The sequence below is a fragment of the Pogoniulus pusillus genome, chromosome 38, assembly GCF_015220805.1.
Source record: "Pogoniulus pusillus isolate bPogPus1 chromosome 38, bPogPus1.pri, whole genome shotgun sequence".
Classification (NCBI taxonomy): domain Eukaryota; kingdom Metazoa; phylum Chordata; class Aves; order Piciformes; family Lybiidae; genus Pogoniulus; species Pogoniulus pusillus.
In genome coordinates, this window is record NC_087301.1 from 1,824,699 (window position 1) to 1,847,312 (window position 22,614).

At 52.4% G+C, this 22,614-nt stretch overlaps 1 long non-coding RNA gene across 1 annotated transcript; it reads right to left on the reverse strand.

Annotated features, from left to right (window-relative positions):
- Positions 1-18,851: 18,851 nt before the first annotated feature.
- LOC135191184 (uncharacterized) lies at positions 18,852-20,873 on the reverse strand. Its single transcript, XR_010308755.1, has 3 exons — positions 20,537-20,873; positions 19,842-20,020; positions 18,852-19,080 (listed from the first exon to the last, which is right to left on the reverse strand). It is a non-coding gene; the product is annotated as an uncharacterized LOC135191184 (long non-coding RNA).
- Positions 20,874-22,614: the final 1,741 nt, after the last annotated feature.

Sequence of the window (22,614 nt, forward strand, 5' to 3'; positions counted from 1 at the left end):
AATTTAGCAAGGCATAAAGGTGGGATCCATCTGTCTTAGGGAACAGGCTTTTCCCATAGCCTGTTTTGGGTCCTCCCAGCTGGGGCACTGCACCTCGCTCCGCAGCGCGGGCACAGCTGCTGCCGCTGGGGAGAGGAGTGGGCTGCAGGGACTGGGCAGCCAGCAAGGTTGGGAGCTTAATATTTTAGGTTTTATTAGCTTTGTGTTTTTCTTTCCCCCTTTATTTCACCTTTTCTGCACCACAACTCCCTGGGGCCCATGTAGAACATCTGGCCAAGCCACTTCTGGTTCCATTTATTGGCAGATCATTTCCTAGCGGGTCGGCAGAGCGACCCAGTCACCTACTGGGGGTGCTCCGAGTGACCCTGTGGTGATGCTTGCTTGAGCTCCTTAGGTGGTTGCAGCCTGATCCAGGTCTGAATTAGTCAAACACAGATCTCCCCTTTAAGATCCAGAGTTGTTAGATCTTGGTCCAAAACCATCAGGGGAAATTAGTCAAATAAATGCCCCGTGAATATTATTGCAAATTATTCATTCTCTGGGAATATTTTAAGGCATTCCTCACTCCTTGTGCAGATTATTAGAGCAGCTCCCACTCAAAGAAGGAAATTCAACAGTGAAAACCAATGTTACTCTCTGCCCTTTTGTCTTTGAGGCTCTTTTCCCCCACCACCCCCACTTCTACCCTTGCTTCTTGGCCATCTCTATGCTCAGAAGGCAGCAGAAGCACCCCCACTTCTAGCCTTGCTTTTAGGCCACCTCTATGCTCAGAAGGCAGCAGAAGCACCCCCACTTCTACCCTTGCTTCTTGGCCATCTCTATGCTCAGAAGGCAGCAGAAGCACCCCCACTTCTAGCCTTGCTTTTAGGCCACCTCTATGCTCAGAAGGCAGCAGAAGCACCCCCACTTCTAGCCTTGCTTCTTGGCCTTTCCATGCTCAGAAGGCAGCAGAAGCACCCCCACTTCTAGCCTTGCTTTTAGGCCACCTCTATGCTCAGAAGGCAGCAGAAGCACCCCCACTTCTAGCCTTGCTTTTAGGCCACCTCTATGCTCAGAAGGCAGCAGAAGCACCCCCACTTCTACCCTTGCTTCTTGGCCTTTCCATGCTCAGAAGGCAGCAGAAGCACCCCCACTTCTAACTTTGCTTTTAGGCCATCTGCAGGCTCAGAAGGCAGCAGAAGCACCCCCAAATCTCACCTCCTGAGCAGTTTCACTAGGCTGGAAAAGGCCTCTAAGATCATCAAGCCCAAGCCTTGAAGCAGAGGAGGTCTCCTGGCTCCAAGCTTTCGTATCACATCCTCCTTCCTCCTCCTTTTCAGTGCAGCAGTGAGCTCAACTCATTGCATCTGAAAGGTGTCAACAGGCTAATACTCCCTTGTCAGCAGACTCTCCCAAGCCCTCTTAAGCCCTTCCAATGACCATGGAGCCTTTTCAAACTCCATTCCCCACCTTTTGGCTAAAATCACTCAGCTTTTCAAAGGCAGAAATGATTCTTTCTGACTTACTTAGTTTAGTATAGGGTTGGGGTTGGGTTTCTTCCCTCTCCTTACACAACCAAAAGCGTGGGCTGAGTTTTCTTTTTCTTTCTTTGAAGCACAACACAGAAGCATTTTTTTTTTTCCCAAGGAGGAATTTTAGGGGGTTGGGGGAAAAAAGATAAAAAAAAGAAGAATGGAAATGTCACAAATTTTGCAGCCAAAAAACTCCTTCCCCCAGGGAGGAGTTTCAGTTACTTCTGGCTTTGCCACACATACCAATGGTCAACCCAATGGTCCACGTGGCTAACTGCAGCGTAGAAAGAGAGGCAGGATTCTCTGCAGAGCCTTTTTGGGAACCAGAATGTGCAAGGGAATGCTTCACTGTGGGTAAATCAGCACAGAAATCCCTTCTGAGGTGCACAAATCCTGCTGGGTTTCATAGGCTGATGGAGTGGTTTGGATTGGAAGGGGACTTTAAAGCTCCAACTCTTTGCTGTGGGCAGGGACACCTCCCACCAGCTGAGGTTGCTCAAGGTCTCATCCAGGCTGGCCTTGAACACCTCCAGGGAGGTTGTGGATGACAGAAGATCAAAGATCACATTCTGTGCTTCTGTCATCCACAACCTCCCTGGGCAACCTGTGCCAGTGTCTCCCTGCCCTCATCATTGAGGATTTCTTCCTCATCTCCAGTCTCAATCTCCTCTCTTCCAGCTCAAAGCCATTGCCTCTTGTCCTGTAACTTCAAGCCCTTGTCAAATGTCCCTCTCCAGCTCTCCTGTAGTCCCATTCAGCTACTGGGAAGCTGCTTTAAGGTCACCCTGAACTCTTCTCCAGGCTGAACAACCTCAACTCTGGAGCCGGTGGCAATTCTGTCTCCAGGCTAAGAAACACTTCTAAAAGATCCTAAGAACCCAAATTTCCTCCATTCCTGGAGAGCACTTGGGGAGTGAGCTTGGTTTTCACAGCCTCAGCCCGTGTGCCAACCTCCCATCTGTGTTTTTAGCAGCTCTATCACCCTTGCCCAGCACACCCCACCAAAATTGTGTCCTCAGGCATGGCTGGAGCAGGATCCTCTGTTGGATCAGTGATGGAAATCATAGAATCTCAGCATGGTTTGGAAGGGACCTTTAAAGGTCTTCTAAACCAGCACCCCTCACACACAGTCCCTGCAAGTGATCAAGGCTAGGCTGGAGAAGGCTTTGAGCAACCTGATCTAGTGGAAAGTTTTCCTACCCATGGCAGGGGGTTGGATCTGGATGATCTTTAAGGTCTCTTCCAGCCCAAACCATTTTTTGATTCCATGATTAAGCAGAGATCAGGTTGCTTGGAGCCCCAAATGCATCTTCCTAGCATGCCCCATGCAGATGGGACTGTAGTGGGGAGATGCTTCTCCCCCCAGAGGCTGTTTGAGGTCTCCTAAAGCTCTGCAGAAAGGCACAGAGGGATTTTAATCCACTTCAGGGCAGCTTTAGCAGAGGCTGTGAAGGGCTTTGGCTTCTGCCCATGAGATGCTGGGGGACAGCAGCAATTAGCCACTTTTGGGGGCTGACACAGGAGGTTTCCTTTCCACCTGCAGAGCCTGACTTCAGATCCCAGGGCTCTGGCTCTCACAGGGGATTTTCAGCTGTAATGAGATCAGCTTTTCCTGCTTCTGACCAAATCCAAACAATGACATTCAAAAAGGAAAAGAAATGGGCAAAAAAAAACAGCCAGGAGAGAAAGAAATCCAAGCCAGGAACAAAATCACCACTGGCTTGGGAGGGCTTTGGGGTGAGCTTCAGCCCTTTTACTTTCAGCCTGGTGGGAGTGTGAGGTGGAGACTGCTTAGAGGCAGAACTGTTTTCATCAGACATCTGCTCTTCCTGATGGATATTTGTTTGGAAAGAGAGTGAGCTCTAGATGATGGCTGCCTTTGAACTCCCTGCCTTACTGGCCCAGTTAAGGGCTTACTCATGGGGAAACAGTTGGGAACTGAGAGAGGAGAACCTCCTCTGGCCCAGAGGGCTGGCTGGCTGCTGCTGCCCACTCCAGCACTGACTTACTGTGGGACCCTGGTCTCTAAAGAAGTTCTTTACTGAGTTGGGGTTTGGAACACTGGAATGGGCTGCCCAGGGATGAGGTGGAGGCTCCATCCCCAGAGACATTCAAGGTGAGGCTTGATGGGGCTCTGAGCTGGGGAAGAGGAGGCTCAGAGGTGATCTCATTGCTGTCTACAACTACCTGAAGGGAGGCTGTAGCCAGGTGGGGTTGGGCTCTTCTCCCAGGCAACCAGCAACAGAATGAGGGGGCTGGGTGCTAGGTTGGACTGGATGATCTTGGAGGTCTCTTTCATTCTGGCTGATTCTATAACACAGTCTCAAGTTGTGCCAGGGCAGGTCTAGGCTGGCTGTTAGGAAGAAGTTGTTGGCAGAGAGAGTGATTGGCATTGGAATGGACTGCTCAGGGAGGTGGTGGAGTCTGTGTGCCTGGAGGTGTTGCAGCCAAGCCTGGCTGGGGCACTTAGTGCCATGGTCTGGTGGGTTGGGCAGGGCTGGGGGATAGGTTGGGCTGAGCTTGGAGGTCTCTTCCAACCTGCTTGGTTCTGTGATTCTATGTCCCTTCTTACTGCAGAGGGGTTGGGTTAGGTGACCTTTAAAGGTCCCCTCCAACCCAAACCACTCTGTGACTCCATGATTCTGTGTTGTCTCATGTCCTCACAAATGCTGGTCACCAACAGCCCCTGAAAGCCAAGGATCAGGACTTTTAAAGCCAGTAGCCACAGCGATGGTTTCTTCAGAGGCCCTTTCTGCCTTCCTGCATTTCCAGTTCCCTATTCCTTTGAATTTCTTGGGAAAGCATCTGGTTTGCAGCTCTGGGTCTCTCCAATCTGTCATTTTACACAAATATACAAACACCCCTTTGGGGGGATGATGGATTAGGGCTGTACTTTGGCTTGGATCACACAGCCCAGACTGGAAGAGGGGCTTTGATGTCGTCAGCAGTTCACATTCCTGTCCTGCCAGCAGAGCAGAGCACAGGAGAGGACCTCTGTGCTGGGAAACACTTCCCTTGTCCTGCTGGCCATAACGATCCAGGTCCAGGCCAGGATGCTGGTGGAGTTCTTGCCCATCTGGGCATATTTTCAGCCAGATGTTAACCAGCACCCCCAGATCTTCCTCTGCTGAGTAATTTCCAGCCACTCTGCCTCAAGTCTGGAACATGGATGGGGTGCAGGACCCAGTACTTGGCCTTGCTGAACCTCGCACAACTGACCTGAGTCCCTCAATCCAGCCTGTCTAGAGCCCTCTGTAAAGCCCTTCCTACCTCCAAGCAGATCAGCATTCCTGCCCAGTTTGGTTTTGCCTACAAGTGGCAGGGACTGAGTTTGGACACTGCATTGCAGTGACACCAGGAGAGCAGGAGCTTTGCCTGGGGGTGACCTGAAGTGACCTTAGAGGTCTTTTCCACCCAGATCGATTCTACGATCCTATAATTCTACGACATTGGATGCAGGTGAGAACAGCCTGGGATTTGTCTCCCAAAATGTCACACTGGATCCCAGGACCTTTTGCCTCTTGTGTGAGAAGGTTCCTCTTGGAAAAATATCAGTGAGCAGAGCGATGATTTGGTGCTGATTTACTGGCCAAAGCTGTAAGTCAGCACTTGTCAGAGGCTTGAGTTACGTGCCTCTGCTGGAGACTGATGGAGCCAGCTGCCAGGAGGAGTTAGCCAGCAGCAAACTGGAGTCTGAAAGTCATTGTTTTAGGTTTGGAGCAAGCTAAAATAGTCAGGTGATTTATGGAGGAGGAAACATCTTTATGCCCTTTTTAACTGGAATCCTGAGTCCTGCCAGTAAAGACCTGCAAACTCTCCTGGGTTTAATGCTAATGTTCTTAAGGACATCACCATTGAATGAGTTTAGGCTCTGGTTTCACCATTATCATTAGGTTTAGGGGAAAACATCCTCCTGCTGGCTTCCCAGCTTCTTCATCCCTCCCCATGGCAGGGCTGGAACACTGCCTTTGCACTGCCGCTGGGGCAGTCAGGAGCTTCGCCTGGAGGACCTTGGATTTTACCTTTGGGGATCTGACCTTGGTCTTCTACCACAGAATCACAGCACCATGCAGGCTGGCACAGCCCCTCAGGAGCACCAAGCCCAACCTAGAACCCTGCTCTACCTTAAACCACAGCCCCAAGCACCACAGCCAAACCACCCTGAAACACAGCCAGGCACCAACCTGGGCAGCTCATTCCAGGCTCTGAACACTCTCTTCATGAAAAACTTCTCCCTGATGTCCAATCTAAACCTCCCCAGCCTCAGCTTTGTGTGACACCCCAGGGCAAGAAAGAGATTCCTCAAAGCAAGGAGGCTGTGACAGGGAGCAAGGTGGAGAAGGCTTGTTGGGCTCTTCAGCAGAGCAGCACTGGGTTGATTCTAATCAGGGAATCATGGAATCACAGAACCATGGAATTATGGAATCATAGAACCATGGAATCAGAATCACAGAATCACAGAGCCATGGACTCATGGAACCATGGAATTGTGGGATCATGGAGTCATGGAATCACATAATCATGGAATCTTGGACTCACAGAATCATGGAATCATAGAATCATGGACTCATGGACTCACAGAACCATGGCATCATGGACTCATGGAATCATAGAATCATGGACTCATGGACTCACAGAACCATGGCATCATGGACTCATGGAATCATAGAATCATGGACTCATAGACTCACAGAACCATGGCATCATGGACTCATGGAATCATAGAATCATGGACTCGTGGACTCACAGAACCATGGCATCATGGACTCATGGAATCATAGAATCATGGACTCATGGACTCACAGAACCATGGCATCATGGACTCATGGAATCATAGAATCATGGACTCGTGGACTTAGAGAGTCATGGAATCACTGAAACATAGAATCATGGACTCAGAGTATCATGGACTCAGAGGATCATGGACTCATAGAATCATGGACTCAGAGTATCATGGAATCATAGTATTATGGAATCATGGAAGCATAGAATCATTTTGGTTGGAAAAGATCTTTAAGCTCATCGAGCCCAGCTAGCAACCCAGCACCACCACGGGCACCAAACCATGTCCTGCAGTGCCACGTCCATATGGGTTTTGAACACTGCAGGGATGGATGAGCCAGTGGTGACTGCACCACCTCCAGATGAAGGCAGGCAAGTCCCCGTGTCAGATGCAAACGAGTGAGTGAATAAAGAAGGTGCCAGCAGATGGTGCTCAATAATCTTCAGCATCCTCCGACCGGGATGAAGTGGTCCCTCCCCAGCAGAAGGCTGCTCAGGAGGAGTAAAAGGCTTTGGTTGCACTGAAGGTGCAATGGGCTGAGGCTCAGTGCACTGTGCTGACTTCAGTTCAAACCCAGGAACAAGGAAAGCAGCTTTTAATTGCAGCTGGGCTTCAGAACCCTGATTGTCTTTGCACCCCCGAGGTTTTATGTGGTCAGAACAGATGAAGCAGGAGAAAATGACAGAATGTCATTGCAGTTGGGCTTCAAAAGAATCTCTCACTCACTGCCCCAGGAAGATAGAACTCCCAATCATGTCATCCTCTTATCTGCCTTGGATGTTCCACTTCCATCACTAACAGTGGTCACTTTGGGGGTTCTTATGTGCAAATAGAAAAGTGAGAAGCTATAAGGTGGCCTCAATGGTAGGAGTCGAGGGGTTTCCTCTCTGCTTTTCCCATGACTCACATGCTGGTGCTTCCCTGGACCTCCCTTTGTCTGGGATGCTTGGCCCTGTGTCCTTCTCACCTCCTGTAACTTGTCCCTTGCACAGTTTCTCCCAGAGCTTCCCAAAGTCTCCCTGAATTTCTTCACTGCTCCAGACTTGGCTGAGCATTTCACCACTTTCAGAGGGTGTGAAAAGGAATCAGCAGCAACAAACCCTCCTCTTTTAGACCCCAACCTCACTCCTTTACAGCCCAAACCCTCCTCCATTACACACCAGTCCTTCCTCCTTCAGACCTCAACCTCCTCAGATCCTTTAGACCCCCAGCCCCTCCTTCTTCACACACCAATCCTTCTTCTTCTAGTTCCCAACTCTTCCTCCTTTAGATCCCAACCCTGCCTACTTCAGACCTCAGCCTCCTCTGATATCCTTTAGCCCCCCAATCCTTCCTCCTTTATACCCCAACCCTTCCTTCTTTAGACCCCAGTCCTTCCCCTTTCAGACTCTAATCCCTCTTCCTTTAGCCCTTTCTCCTTTAGACCCCAACTCTTCCTCCTTCAGATCTCAACCTCCTCTGAGATCCTTTAGACCCCCCAACCCCTCCTCCTTTAGACCCCAACACACTCTGATATCCAGCCCCAGAGCCCAGGTCCCAGCCCTGTGGATGCCCCCAGCCTCAAAGGATGCTCCAGCTGGCAAAAGCACCACCTGATAAAAGAGCTCTCTGCAAACAGCTCAGAGCAGAAATGCTCTTGGCCAGGGCTGGTGCCCGAGCTGCCAGGAAAACCGGCCCTATCCCGAGGGAACAATGTCATTAGCTCATTTCCCAGCAGCACGGGAAGCAGCCAGCCTTGATGCAAGCAAAGCAGTTGCCAAGCAGGCAAGGAAGGAGGTGAGATAGGGCAGCCTGGGGCAGCCTGCGGGCATCCTGTGTCCGCTGCCCCAGCTGGACCAGCATCTCCGGCCAGCAGCAGGTGCAGGGATGGGGGCAGGAAGCTGTTTATAAGGCTGAGGTTTCTGGCAGGTTCCTGAGACTTTGGGTTTGGCCCAGAGCTCTCTGCTGTATAAATTGTGGGATTAGAGTCAAACATGAAACTGGAGCAATGGGCCAGAGCTGGCAGCTGACTGGAGGTCAGTTTGACTCTCTGCAAGCGTGTCCAAGCAGGACCTTCCAAAGAGAGGGAGGTGAGGAAGGGGGGGCACAAAATTAAGGGGAGCCTAGCAAAGTGGGGATGGGAATAACCCCCAAAAGGAGGAGGGATGGAGCAGCAAGGGAGTGGAGAAGTTGATCCAGGTAGCAGGGAGCATCTGCAAAGCAAAATGGTTCAGGGGATAGAGAACCACCAGATCCTGAAGTCAGAGAATCAGAGAATCACAAAAATCAGAGAATCAGAGAATCACAAAATATCTTTGGTTGGAAGAGACCTTCAGGATCATCCAGCCCAGCCTTTTGACCCAGCACTGCAAGGTCACCACTAAGCCACGTCCCCAGGCACCATGTCCACAGGCTGCTTAAGCACCTCCAGGGTTGGTGACTCCAGCACTGCTCTGGGCAGACCATTCCAACATCTGAGAACCCTTTCAGTGAAGAAAGATCTCCTAATATCCAACCTAAGCCTCCCCAGAGACCACATCCCACCAGGCCTGGCACCCATCCTTGGTGACAAGAAGTTGTCCCATGCGCTCCCAGGACCTCATCTCGGCTGCCCCACAGGTTGGAGGCTGTTGGAGGCTGTTCCTGCCGCGGTGCCTGGTGCTGATTGGGTTTTGCTGGAGATGCAGTTCTGCTTTTCAAGATCAGGACCATGCCCTGGGTTGACCTGCAGCGTTTCACAGCCGTGTGGTTTGGATTAGCTGACTCATTGTTTATGGCTGAGCTTCACAGCTCTTTGGTGGGGCCAAGACACAGGAAAATCATCTGTGCTGGGCACAGAGGGAGATTTCTCCACCAAGCAGCAGTGTGTTGTGAGACAGGCAGAGGGACAGAGTTTTCTTGGGAGTCTTGGAGAAGCCTGTGATGTTCCATAGGGAATTTCTTCTCTGCTTCAAGTACCCCCAAAGGGATAAACAGATGTCCAGCATCAGGAACTTTATCTCCATCCTCCCAACTTTTGTTTTCTCTAACCACTTGCCCAGACATGCTGGAGATGGAAGTCAGATGTGGGCTGAATAGATGTGGAGAAATCAAGCAGGGAAAATCAGACTGTGTGGATGGAGCAGGGATTGGAGAGCAGAGCCTCTTGGTACCCACATTGCCTCCTTCTTCTCATGGTTGTCTCCTGTGGCCCCCATCCCTTAACCAGACCCCCCTGAGCTCAGTGCTGGGCAATCCGAGCATCTCAGCAACCTCAGCAATCCAGAATATCTCCTCTTGGCATCCAGGCAAAGCCCCAAGCTGCAGTTTGTGGTGGTGCCATCATCCCTACACATAAGCAGGTGCAATGGGACAAGTAGGACCACCCCTTCCAGAGGCAATGGGATGTGCCAGCTGCCCGTAGTGGTGCCCACAAGGACAGATGCTCTCCTGGTGCAGTCACTCTCTGCAGCCAGGTGAGGTTTTGCTGAACAATTCCCCTCCTTGTCTGCAGTGAGGATACCTGAGGCTTGTTCCTCCTGGAGTCTGCAGCCTCAGCCAAGTCTTTCAGGAGGGAGCTGCAGCATGGAGTGGTTCCCAGTCATGTGCCTTCCTGCAAGCCATCTACTGGCCCTGTTCTGAGCAGAGGGGCTGGCAGCACGCCCAGAGCCCTCGAGCACCACACTCTTCCTCTCTCACACTCCTGATGGAGCAGCAGGGACAGCCTTGGCTGCCCTGGGCCTCTGCTGATGTTTGCCACCCCAGTGCCAGGCCTGTTGCTGTGCCAGGTGACGTTTCCTGCACACCAAGCTCCTTTGTTAGCATCGTAGGGTGATGGAATGGTTTGGGCTGGAAGGGAGCATTAAAAGTCATCCAGTTTAACTCCTCTGGAGCCTGCAGGGGCATCTTCAACTCAAGCAGATAGCTCAGAGCTCCAAATAGCCTGACCTGAAATGGTTCCAGGGATGGGACATCTACCACCTCTCTGGGCAGCCTGGGCCAGGCTCTCACCACCTCCAGTGTAAAGAATTTCTTCCTTCTCTCCAGTCTGAATCTCCCTCTTTTAGTGCCAATCCACCACCCCTTCTCCTGTCCCAGCAGGCCCTGCTCAAAGCTCTATCCCCAGCTTGCTTCAGGACGAGAAAGGCCACCAGAAGGTCTCCCTGGAGCCTTCTCTTCTCCAGGCTGAAAAGCTGCAACACTCTCAGCCTGGCCTCACAGCAGAGCCCTGCCAGGGATGCTGTGGCCTCTTCTAGCCCTGCTCCAACAGGTCCCAGTCCATGCTGTGCTGAGCACTCCAGAGCTGCCCCAGCACTGCAGGGGGATCAGCCCAGGACAGGCTGGGGCTGGGCTCTCGGTGCCAGCTCCTGTCCAGCTTTGCACCCCCATGTCCTTCTCCTTGGGGCTGCTCTCCAGCCCTTCACCCCCAATCTGCAGTAATGCTGGGAGCTGCTCCAAACCATGTGCAGGACTTTGCATGAGGTTCATACAGATCCTCCCTCCAGCCTGCCCAGGATGGATCCCATCCCTCAGGTGTGAACTGCACCACTCAGTTGGGTGTCTCCAGTGCAGGTGCACTCAGTCCCATTTTGTGTCACTGGTGAAGGCATTAAAGAGCACTGGGGCAAAACACACGAGTGGAGGACTTTGGGGTCACCTTTATGTTCTTGACCTCTCTGCACCACCCCAGGCTGCCCTAAGCCACCCATCCCTCTCAGCAGACAATACCCCATTGACTGCCCGAGCAGCTCCTGCCAGCGGCGAGGGTCGTGCTGGCGCTCCCCAGCATCTCCCTGCCCCGACCCACCCTTGGAAATGCCTCAGACAATGCCCAGCCTGTCTGCAGCAGCCCATGGTAGCACCAGCACGGCGGTGCTGGGGACCTGGTGAGCAGCAGCAGCACAAAAGGGGTCTTATGGTGGCAGGGCACAGGCGTTCCTTTCTCGGGGCCATGAATGCCATGGACTTCTCTCACTGCAAACAAAATGCCCTTTAAAGAACCAAAGGGAAGGGTTGGAGCTGTTGTTCCTTCAGGCTGAATGCCACTCGTCCCCCCTTGCCTGGCCTTCTCTGGAGGGTGCCCATGTGGCTAGCCCTGGCTCACACTGTTCCTGTGCAGAAGGGAATTAGCACACCACATCTCCAGTGTGCCAGGCAGGAGCAAGAGCCCAGCTGGCATCCAGGCTGCTGCTGTCCCTCCTGCTCTTCAGCAGTTGGGGTAGGATGAGTGTCACCTCCAGATCTTCCATGGTAAAACTAAAGGTGAGGCAGGAACCAGAGCTTGTATAAGGCAGAGTGGAATGATGAGGAGAAATGCTGGGTCCAGGCCTGGGCTTCCCAGCTCACAAGGGACAGAGAACTACTGGCGAGAGTCCAATGAGGATGCTGAGGAGCCTGAAGCATCTCTGTGAGGAGGAAAGGCTGAGAGCCCTGCAGCTGTTGAGCCTGGAGAAGAGCAGCCCCAGAAGGGAGCTGATCAGTGCTCAGCAAGAGCTAAAGGGTGGAGGTCGTGGGGCTGGGGCTGGGCTCTTCTCAGTGGTGCCCAGTGACAGAGCAAGCAGCAATGGGCACAAACTGGAACCCAGTAGCTTTCACTTCACCCTAGGGAGAAACTTCTTTACTGTGAGGGTGCTGAGTGCCTGAGCAGGCTGCCCAGAGAGGTTGTGGAGTCTCCTTCCTCGGGGAGATTCCAACCCCCCCTGACCACTGTGATGCTGGGCAAGCTGCTGCAGGGGCCCTGCATTAGCAGAGAGGTTGGACTGGATGATCTCCAGAGCTCTTTTCCAACCCCCACCATCCTGGGATGCTGTGAGGGTTCAAATAAGCACAGAAACCCTCCTGGCCATGCTATACATGGGCAATGTTCCCAAAGGACTGGCTCCTGTCGGGGTCTCCACCACCCAGCTCCATCCTTGGGGTCACACAGCCTTTGTCCAGCTTGGTGCTGGGTTGTTGTTTGGTTATTTTTATCTCTTTCCAAACCAAAGTCTGTGAAGCCTTCAAGCCACAGCCTCTCTCCCTGCCCTTTCTTCCCCTAGTAAATATTTTTAGCTCTGGTAAACAGAAACCATTCAGCACTCAGAGTGAAGGCAATGCTCAGGGGAGGCATCGCTGTAGAGACAATCCATGGTCCTCTCTGCCCAGAGACAGCCCAAAATTACAAGGATGGGACTTGAGCAACCTGCTCTAGTGGGAGGAGTCCCTGCCCATGGCACAGGTTTGGAGCTGGGTGATCTTGAAAGTCCCTTCCAACCCAAACCACTCTATCAGTCTATGAACTCTGAGGTGACCTTCTGGTGGCCTTCCAGGATATGAAAGGGGCCTCCAAAAAAGCTGGGGAAGGACTTTTTAGGCTCTCAGGGAGTGCCAGGACTGGGGGGAATGGAGCAAAGCTGGAGGTGGGGAGAGTGAGGCTGGAGGTGAGGAGGAAGTTGTTGAGCAGGAGAGTGGTGAGAGGCTGGAATGGGTTGCCCAGGGAGGTGGTTGAGGCCCCATGGCTGGAGGTGTTTGAGGCCAGGCTGGCTGAGGCTGTGTGCAGCCTGCTCTAGGGTAGGGTGCCCCTGGGCATGGCAGGGGGGTTGGAACTGGCTGCTCCTTGTGCTCCCTTCCAACCCTGCCTGACTCTATGATTCTATGGTGTTGCTTGAAGAGTTAACCAAGGACCTGCAGAGGTGCTGCTGGTGGCATTTGGAACTCAGTTGAGTGGCTCAAACCTGTGGATGTGTCGTTCTGAATGAACAATTTCATTGCTGCCAGAGTGGTCAGGGACTGGATCAGGTTGCCCAGGGAGGTGGTGGAGTCCTGGACTTGCCCCTTCTTGAGCTGGGGGCTCCCTACCTAATCCTCCTGAGCTTTTGCTGGATGCTGTTGGCCACACTGGCTCTTGGCCCTCTGTCTGTGTGCTGGTGAGCTGCTGTCTTTCAGTTCAGACAGCAGAAAGGTGGAGGAGAGAAGGGAAGGAGTTCTAAATGTTCCACCCTGAAACCCCAGTGCAGCTCTCCCTTGATTCAGCCTCACCCTTCTCCATGAGCATCTCTGCTGTCACCACCCAAGACAGCACCACAGCACACCTCTCTGCTGCCCAACCCCACCTTTGAGTCCAGACTCCCTTCAGCAGAGTTCCCTAAAGGTGATGGAAAAGTCACTTTCTTCTGCTGCTTTGGGTCTTTTTCTCCTTGTTGACATCTGGGGAGCTGTGAGCAGCCACAGCCTTTCCCTGAGCTCTGCTGGGGGCCAGCACTGTGGCTTCAGACAAGCTGCACAAGGGACAGCAAAGCAGAGAAATGATTTGCCCATGAGGGTGGTTTGGAGCAATCCAGAGGGAAACCTCATCCGGTTCCCAGGTCTCAGAGTCTGACCCACGTTGTGCAAGCAGCAGGAGGGCTGGGACTGCTCTAATGAGTGCAACATGTCCCCAGGAAAGGGGACATCTAGAAAAGGCTGGGGGAGGCCAGGAAAGGACACTGGGAAAGCCTTTGATGGGAGCAGATCTGATGTTGGCTTGGATGAAAGAGCCCTCTGGAGCAGCTAGGAACTGAGGACATGGCTTTGGGGACAGAAAATAGCTTTTCCTGGCTGGCTGATCTGCCCAGCTCGGGTCTGTGGGACTTGGGGTGGCCTTGCAGGGCTGGACTCAGCAGGACAAGGTTTAACTAAGAGCAGAGGCTGGGGAAGGGGCTCAGTGGCACAGCTTAAAAAGAGCCTGAGCAGAGCTGGGCTCCCATCCAAGGTTCAGGGCAAGACATAACTCTGAATTTCCCAAGCTACCCAAGCCTCCTGTGTTTGCAGCCTCCTGAGATCAGATTCCCATGGTGGATTCCCATCAGCAGAGGCCAGAGAGCTGCCCAAAAGGCCCCAGATCCCATTTGCTGAGCAGCTTCCTTCTCAGGCTCTTTGTGGTACTTGGATTCCTGAAGGAAGCAGTGAACAAGAAGGAATTTCTCCCTACTTTGAGGCTTCTGTTTCCTTCCTCCCTGGGAAACTTCTCTTCCTCCCATAGCAATGACAGCCCAGGACCATCCACCCAGCTCTGGCTGGTGGATGCAGCCCTTCACACCCTTCTGCCCCAAAAAGCTTCTTCCTGGGAAACCACCCCATTGCCACCAGGTGGAATCAGACCTTAATGTCTTCCTCCACTGGGCATTTGCAGGGCTGCTTGGGATGGGCTTTGCACAGGTTAGGATAAGGCACATTTTTGGTGCTCTCCTAATCTCTAAGAAGTGGATTAAAGCTCTGGAGCATCCCATTTGGTGGCTGCATGTCCAGAGGGTCCCCATTAATAGCTCTTTCTCTCCTGTACCCTCACTTGCAGCTTTCTAGGGGGGTGATGTCTGTGAGGACTTGTGGACACTTCTTTCCCAAGGGAAAATGATCCTGAGTGCCTTTAACCCAGCCTTTGAGCATCATTTGCCCTCTCCTCCTCCTACCCAATGCTGAAACCTTTTACTTCTCACAAAGGCTTGCAGGGATAGGATGAAGGAGAAAGATTCAAGCTTCAGGAGGGCAGATTTAGACTGGAGCTCAGGAGGAAATTCTTTCCAGTGAGGGTTGTCAGACACTGGCACAGGTTGCCCGGGGAGGTTGTGGATGCCCCCTCCCTGGAGGAGTTCAAGGCCAGGTTGGATGAGACCTTGAGCAGCCTGGTCTCTGCCCATGGCAGGGGGGATGGAACTGGATGATCTTAAAGGTCCCTTCCAACCCAACCCATTCCATGAATCTATGATGAGATGGGAGAGGTCTCATTGCCAGCTGCTCTCTGCAAAGTGCCTCTGCTGTCCTCACCAGCAAACATCCTTATCACCCTCCTGCCCCATTCCTCCTCTCCCTGTTTCACTTGCCCCTCACTTCTCAGGCCACCAAAAGCAGCAGAGGGTTTGTTGTCCTGGAAACAAGGTGATGTGGGGCTTGGGGGAGAAGTCAGATTGTCCTGAATCATCACAGACCCCACACACATCCATTCTGCTGTCAAGGCAGCTTTAAACAAGCCTGATGTGAGTAAACATGGGAGAGCAGATCCCAAAGGTTGTACAAACACTCCCAGCTCACCAGTTTATGCTCCACAGATGTTCATGTTTAGCAGGAGAGGATGTGCCAAGAGGGTAAAGGGAAAAGCTCCCTTCCAGGAAAGGAGATGTGCTGCTGGGATTGGCCCTTTCCCTTGGGCAAGACCCATGTGGTGGCAGGTGGAGGGGTGAAGGAGGCAGTGATGAAGACTGGGGCATGCCCAAACCCCATCATACAACCCTGATGCCTCTTCTTTGGCCCCAGTTCAGCCCAGAAAGCAACTCCAGCCCTTATGGGTTTGCCATGCCAGGACCATGCAGGAGGAAAGGATATTGATCCATGATGGATCCATAGGGACATTGACCCATTAAAGCTTGGGCATTTGGGCATTAGGAGGAAGAGCCTGAAGGGAGAATCACACAAGCACAGAATTACTTAGGTTGGAAAAGACCTTCAAGGTCATTGAGTCCAACCTATCACCAACATCTAAGTAACTAACCCATGGCACCAAGTGCCTCATGCAGCCTCCTCCCAAACACCTCCAGGGATGGGGACTCCACCACCTCCCCAGGCAGCCATTCCAGTGCCAATCACTCTTGCTGTGAAGAACTTCTTCTTCCTAACATCCAGCCTGGACCTGCCCTGGCACAGCTTGAGGCTGTGTCCTCTTGTTCTGTCCCTGGGTGCCTGGGAGCAGAGCCCAACCCCACCTGGGTACAACAACCTCCTTTCAGGTAGCTGCAGAGAGAGCCTCCAGGAAAGCTGGGAAAGGATTTTTGGCAAGGGCTGGTAGAGATAGGCTGACTGAAGGTTGAGGAGGGCAGATTGAGACTGGAGATGAGGAGGAAATTCTTTCCAGTGAGGGTGGGGAGACACTGAAACAGGTTGCCCAGGGAGATGGTGGAGGTCCCATCCCTGGAGACATTCAAGGTGAGGCTTGATGTGCCTCTGAGCAACCTGATCCAGCTGGGGATGTCCCTGCTTATGGCAGGAGGGTTGGACTAGATGACCTTTAAAGGTCCCTTCCAACCCAAGGCCTATTGTGATACTATGATGCTGTGTGCCAGCATAGATGTCACCTCCAAGGCTTTAGGAGGGTTTGTTAGTTAAGACCATTTGGAATCCATAGGAACCCAGCTTTGGCACGTGTAGGAAAGCAGCCATGATCCTGGAATAATGTTATCCTAGCAAATGGATGTTGGCTGCCTTGAGGAACATTCCTCAGTGCTCCCAACACGGAGGGAAGTTTCTCATTATTGGCTCCAAGGAGTTTGGAGAGGGAGAGATTAGGGGGAAAGGCACAAAAATCCACTGCTCTGGGAAAGGAAACCATGGGATCCCTCCTTGGTAGGATGTGAAAACACCCTGGAAAATTCCTGGCTGCATCCAGCTGTGAACTCAGGTAGCCCAAATTCCTGATGAGGGTGAGCAGATGTGAGAGAGGAGCAGCTGCCAGCACTGATTAAGCCAAGAAACCTGACCAGAGAGTGGAGAAAGGAGGAGCCCCCACACCTGTGACAACTTCTCCTCCTGCCCCCTCCTCCTGCCACAGCCTTTCGTTCCTTTTCACAACATTTTGAGCAACCCCCAACAGCTCCTGCTTGGAGAAGCACCACACTGGCTCTGTGTGTGGCACAGGGCAGCAGCAGTTCCAGTGCAGGCACAAATGAGACCTGCAGCCTCAGCTGGGAGGTCTGGTGGGATCTAGGACTAGGGGGAATGAAGCAAGGCTGGAGGTGGGGAGAGTGAGGCTGGAGGTGAGGAGGAAGTTGTTGAGCAGGAGAGTGGTGAGAGGCTGGAATGGGTTGCCCAGGGAGGTGGTTGAGGCCCCATGGCTGGAGGTGTTTAAGGCCAGGCTGGCTGAGGCTGTGTGCAGCCTGCTCTAGGGTAGGGTGTCCCTGGGCATGGCAGGGGGGTTGGCACTGGCTGCTCCTTGTGGTCCCTTCCAACCCTGACTGATTCTATGCTTCTGTGATTTCACAGCACCTCGAGGGGAAACTTCAACTTCATTCCTTTTTTTTTTCCACTTGGGAAAAAGAAAAAAAGAAAACTCTGGAGTCCATCTCCTGGGGACAGCCTCAGCCTGAGCACAAGCTTGAGCAAGAGCTCGAGATTGCTTCTGGCTTCAGAGGTCATTTGGCTTCAGAGGCATGGGAGGAGAGGAGATAGAAATATAAAGGAAACCAGTCTGAGGGGTGAAAATCCAGAGAGAAGAATTAAAGGTGCTCTGGTTGGGTAGGGGGAACAGCTGCTTCTCTGAAAGCTTCCAGCTTCAGAGGTCATTTGACATGAGAGCCACAGGAGGAGAGGAGATAGAAATATAAGGAAACCAATCTGAGGGGTGAGAATTCAGCCAGAGAAGACTGAAATAGTGCTCTGGTTGGGCATGGAGAACAATTTCTTCTCTAAAAGTGTTGTCAAGCCCTGGGAGAGGCTGCCTAGGGCTGTGGTGCAGTCCCCATCCGTTCAAGAGCCATGGAGATGTGGTGCTGAGGGCCACGGCTTGGTGGTGACCTGGCACCTGGTGACCTGGCACCTGGTGACCTGGCACCTGGTGACCTGCAGGATCTTAAAGGTCTCTACCAACCCAAGATGATTCTCTTCTGTCCTATAGCAGAATGGAAATAGCAGCACATGGGATGCAGAACCAGGAGGTCACATCCCAAGGGGGTTTCACCTTAATGCAAGCAAGCAAAGGCACTGAAGCATTCCACTGCTTCTCCATAAAGGATTTATCCCCCCCAGGCTTGGAGTCTCTATGCAGAACAGGGAGGACTTAAGATCATTTCCTAGACTGCTGCCACCATCAGCACAGCCTCTGTCTGTCTGAGCCACTGGGTTGGTTTTGCTTTGTCACCATCTTCATCCTCTCCACACCAGGAAGGAGCAGTTTTTTATCCCCCCCCCCCCCCCATTGCTATCAGTTATTGGTTTATTTGCTCTCTTTGTTTGTTGTTTCCTTCTCTCACACCCTGAGGCTGCTGAACTGAGGCAGAAAATATAGGACAAATAATGATTATTTGCATGTTCTCCAGAACAAGCCAAGAAAGAGACTCCAGGGAGAGGGTGGGATTGGCCTCTCTTTGTTTCTTCAGAGGCAATATTAAAGAGGAGAAAGGTCAAAAGGCAAAGGGAAGAGTTAACCCTTGCTGGAGGAATGTCTCTGCAGTGTGGAGTGGGCTGAGAGCCTCCAGCAGTAGAGAGGAAATAAAGGAGGAGTCAGGAACAGGTTCCCTGGTGCTTTGGGCTCCCCACCAGCAGGGAGAACGCAAAAATCAAGTGTGATTGGAATCCCTGGCAGGGAGGAGGGAAAAGCCCTGCAGGCTGACAGCCAGGGCAAAGCCAGGGGCAGGCTGCTCCTATGTAAATTCACCCCTCAAAAAAAGCAAAGCAAACCAAACCAACCAAATCCACACCCTCCCTGGAGGCATTCTGAGGAGCAAACCCCAGATTTGGTGACCAGAGTGGAGGACTGGAGGTGAGGTGGAGCTGAGTGGTGGATGGAATCCTTGGCTCATCCTGCCTGCCTGGGGTGCTCAGAATCACCCCAGCGGCCAAGAAGCCCCTGCAGAGTCACCTGGGCTGGCCTAGGAGATATCATTTGGTGCCCCATTGCTTAGTGCCAACAGAGGAGGGCAAGGGGGAGAGAGGGCAAAGGAAATAGGATAATTTCAACTGTAGGTGGACCTTGTTTTAAATGAAGAGCAGCCTAAAAGCTTTTAAATGTGCTTTCAACTTTAAGATGTCAGATCCTTGCTCTTGAGGAGATGTCCTCAGCACAGGCAGGAGTAGATCTGTTGTCTTTTCTTGCTTCTCTTTCTCCTCCTCAAAACCAGGAAGAGAAGAAAATCAAAAGGGGATTGAGCCAAAGATTTTCTCTCCTAAAAGACCCAGATTTCAAAGAGGTTTCTACAGCCCCAGGTCCCCCCTGTGAACAACATAAAAGTGATTTTCTTTGCTCCCCATCACCTTTTGGCAGCCAGGTTTTACCTGCCCCCCTGGCTGTAGCACAGCACAGAGGGTCTCCTGCAGCCCTGTGGTGCTCCAGGGATGTGGAGCAGCCAAAAAATCCCAGGATTCAGGTGGGTTCACAGCTGCTTTGCATTAGCATCTCCCTCTTGAGGTTTCCTTTGTTTTTCTTCTTGCTCCTTGTTTCCTTTTCTCTCCACTCAGTCCTTTTTCCCCTGCCTTTGGGAGGTGGGGGGAAGGCAGCCCAGGTTCTCCCTGTCTGTCAGTGCCTGTTTGTTTTTCTGCCTAATACATCCTCACCTCCAAAGTAAGTGCTGGAGCCAGGGGGTTAATGGGCAACCTGGGAGAACTCTGATCAAGGCCACAGCCTGCCACAGCCATCCTGTGTGACCCCTAACCCCAGATCTCACCTCCCCCTAATCCTAGGGGTATCTAAAGAAGGATGAAGATGTGACCTTCAGCCTCTTCTATTTCACTTAACATCTAGGATGGGTTTTTCCCCCCAGATGTTTGGGATTTTCTGAGTTGCCAGCTAGACCAGGATTAGACAGGCTCAGTCTACTCAGCATCTCCCTGCCCCTTCTCACCCATCCCTTGTCCAGATGTCCTTCTCCCACCTCTCACGGCTGTGTCTCTCCAGCATATGGAGCAGCTTCTGGGCAACACATGTTAAGGAGAACACAGAGAGCCTTCACTGTCTCTGTCACGATGATGATGATGATGTGGTCCTGATAGTGGCTGTGAGTTTGGGAACATCTGTTTCTGCTATCCCAAGCCTGGGTGCTTTGAAAACATCCTGAAGAGCACAAGGTTGCAGGAAAGGCTGAAGCAAGGTGGGGGGAGGGAGGGGGAAGCCTTGTTCTGCACCATGGGCAGGGATGTATTTAAGGAGATATTTAGGGAGGCACTCAGGGAAATGTTCAGGCAATTTTCTCAGCCCTGCACTCCCCAAAGGCTTCCCTTCAGCCTTGGTGCAGGCTTGCAGCATGCGTGTGAAGCTGCTTTGCTTTACAGGCTGTACCGAGTGGGGAGGTGCTGAAGTGCCTGCTCAAAATTAAGAACATGCTTAAGGGCTGAGAAAAAATGTGCAGTATTTGAGCTTGAACAGCAGTGAAGGGCCAAAACGTGGCCCTGAGTGCCTCAGTGGGCTCAGGGACAGCACATTGCTTAGCCAGCTCTGGCTGTGTGCTTGATGCTGCGGCCACCTGAAAGTGTCTCAGATGCTCAATCCCCACGGCCTCTACTTTTCTGATTTAGAGAGGAAAGGGGCGGGGGGGGGAAAGCAGCTGTTGCTGCAAGCAATTATCCTTACCCCTGGGTTCTGTGTGGTGCTGCTCCTTCCATGACTCCAAAACGTTTTGCCTTGAGGGCTTCTCTTTGCAGAGCAGTCAATCCCACACCCCTCACCGAGGGTGAAGTTGGTTTGCAGGAAAGCAATAAGCAAAACAAACCCAATGCTTTCAAACTGGAATCATCAACCCACACTTAACTAATCTTTTGGGAGACCTTCCACCCTGCCGGGCCTGCTTGGCTGAACTCGAGCTTAATTAGGCACAATCTGAAGGCAGCACCTTCCCGGGAGCCGGCTGCAAAGCTCTCACCCCATGGCTGCAGTTTCCAAGGCTTTTACCTAGTTAAGAGTTCTAATCTTTAGCAGCTGCCAGATTTACTCAGATCATTCCCTCCTCCGTGCTGACGTGGGCCTTGATGTGGCTCTCTCCTTCTAACTGTTGCTTCTCTGAGCATTGTGCATCTACCAGAGCAGAAGGTTGTGATGGAGACCTTCAGAAGGGTACAGTCCCTCTCCTGCCACCGGTCAGGAAAGAGGTGGGAGTCTCCTTGCCAAGTGCACCTTGCCAGATTAGAGCTGGCTGGACAAATTTGGCACTGATCACTTGGTATAATTAGGGGAGAAAAAAAGCATGAAAGCAAGTCAAAAAGCTTGTGGGAATGTGTCAGCTTGCTGGCTGGAGGAGGAGGACAAGGGGAAGTTTAGTCTGCTGCAAGGGTCGGCATCGCTGGGGGGTTGGCATCCCTCCCTCCCCAGCTGTGGAAAAGCTGCCCAGGATTCCTGCGAGTGCCTGACCCAGGGTTAGGATCTGTGGCACGTCCTCAGAGCTGCAGGAGTGTAGGGAGGGAGGGGGAAGGCTGTTTCTGCTTGGAGAGCTGGATTTTTCCTGCCAGATCCAGGGAGGAGCGGCCATAGCCAGCACAGTCTGTCCTCTGCTATCGCAGCTGGCGGCACAGGCAGATAGGGAAGGGGGCCAGGATCTTCCATCCCTGCTCCACAGCATCATTCCACTTTCCATCCCTGAGCTCAGGTGAACGGCCCATTTTCCCTCTGTGACACAGGACACTGCACTACCCTTCCTAGCTTGTTCCCACTCCCCCAGGAGAGCTTTTCTGGAGGCCATGTGGTATCAATTAGGTCCATTTGTTCAACCTACGTCTGGCTCAGCTTTTGCCTCCTGGCAAAACCCAACGATAATAATAACAACAACAGCAATAACAGCAGTAATAATAGCAGCAAGGCAGCATCCCAGCCTCAGGGAGCAGAGCCACAGTCACTTTGAAGCCCTTGCTCTGATGGTTTCTCCCCCCTGACATTACACTTCAGGTAACCTCCTTTTTTTTTCTCTCCCTCCTTCAGTTTTTTCTCAAGCTCCTCAGGTTTCAGCTCAGGACAACTGAGAACAAGCAGATTTCCAGGCAGTCCCAGATGCAGGATCAGGTTTTAGTTTCATGAAGGCATTCAGGATGCACTGCCCTAAGTATCTCCCATCCTCAGGCTCAGCCAGGGATGGAGTTTGGAAAGAAGCACTTGGTTTGGCCAAATCACAGCAGGAGTTTTGCTCTCAGCAAATCCCCCTGCATATTAAATCACTTGGAGAGTTTAGCACTTGTTAGAGGGACTGCCACAAGGGCTTCACAGGCTGGAGATCTCCAGGTCCCAAGCACAAAATGAGGGTGGGCAAGGAGTGGCTCAAGAGCAGTCTCGAGGAGAAGGACCTGGGGCTGTAAGCTGACCACAAACTCCCCAGGAGCCAGCACTGGTCGCTGGCAGCCCAAAGGCAGCTGTGTGCTGGCTGCATCCAGAACAGGGAGAGCAGCACAGGAAGGGGATTCTGCCCCTCTGCTCTGCTGAGACCTCACCTGCAGCACTGTCTCCAGGTCTGGTGCCCCCAAAATAAGGGACATGGAGCTGCTGGAGCAGGTCCAGAAGAGGCCACAGAGCTGATTAGAGGACTGGAGAACCTCTGCTATGGGGGCAGGGTGAGAGAGTTGGAGCTGCTCAGCCTGGAGAAGAGAAGGCTCCGGGGAGACCTTAGAGCAGCCTGCCAGCACCTGAAGGGAGCAAGGTGTTGGTTTGAGTTTCTGCTCCTGAGTAGA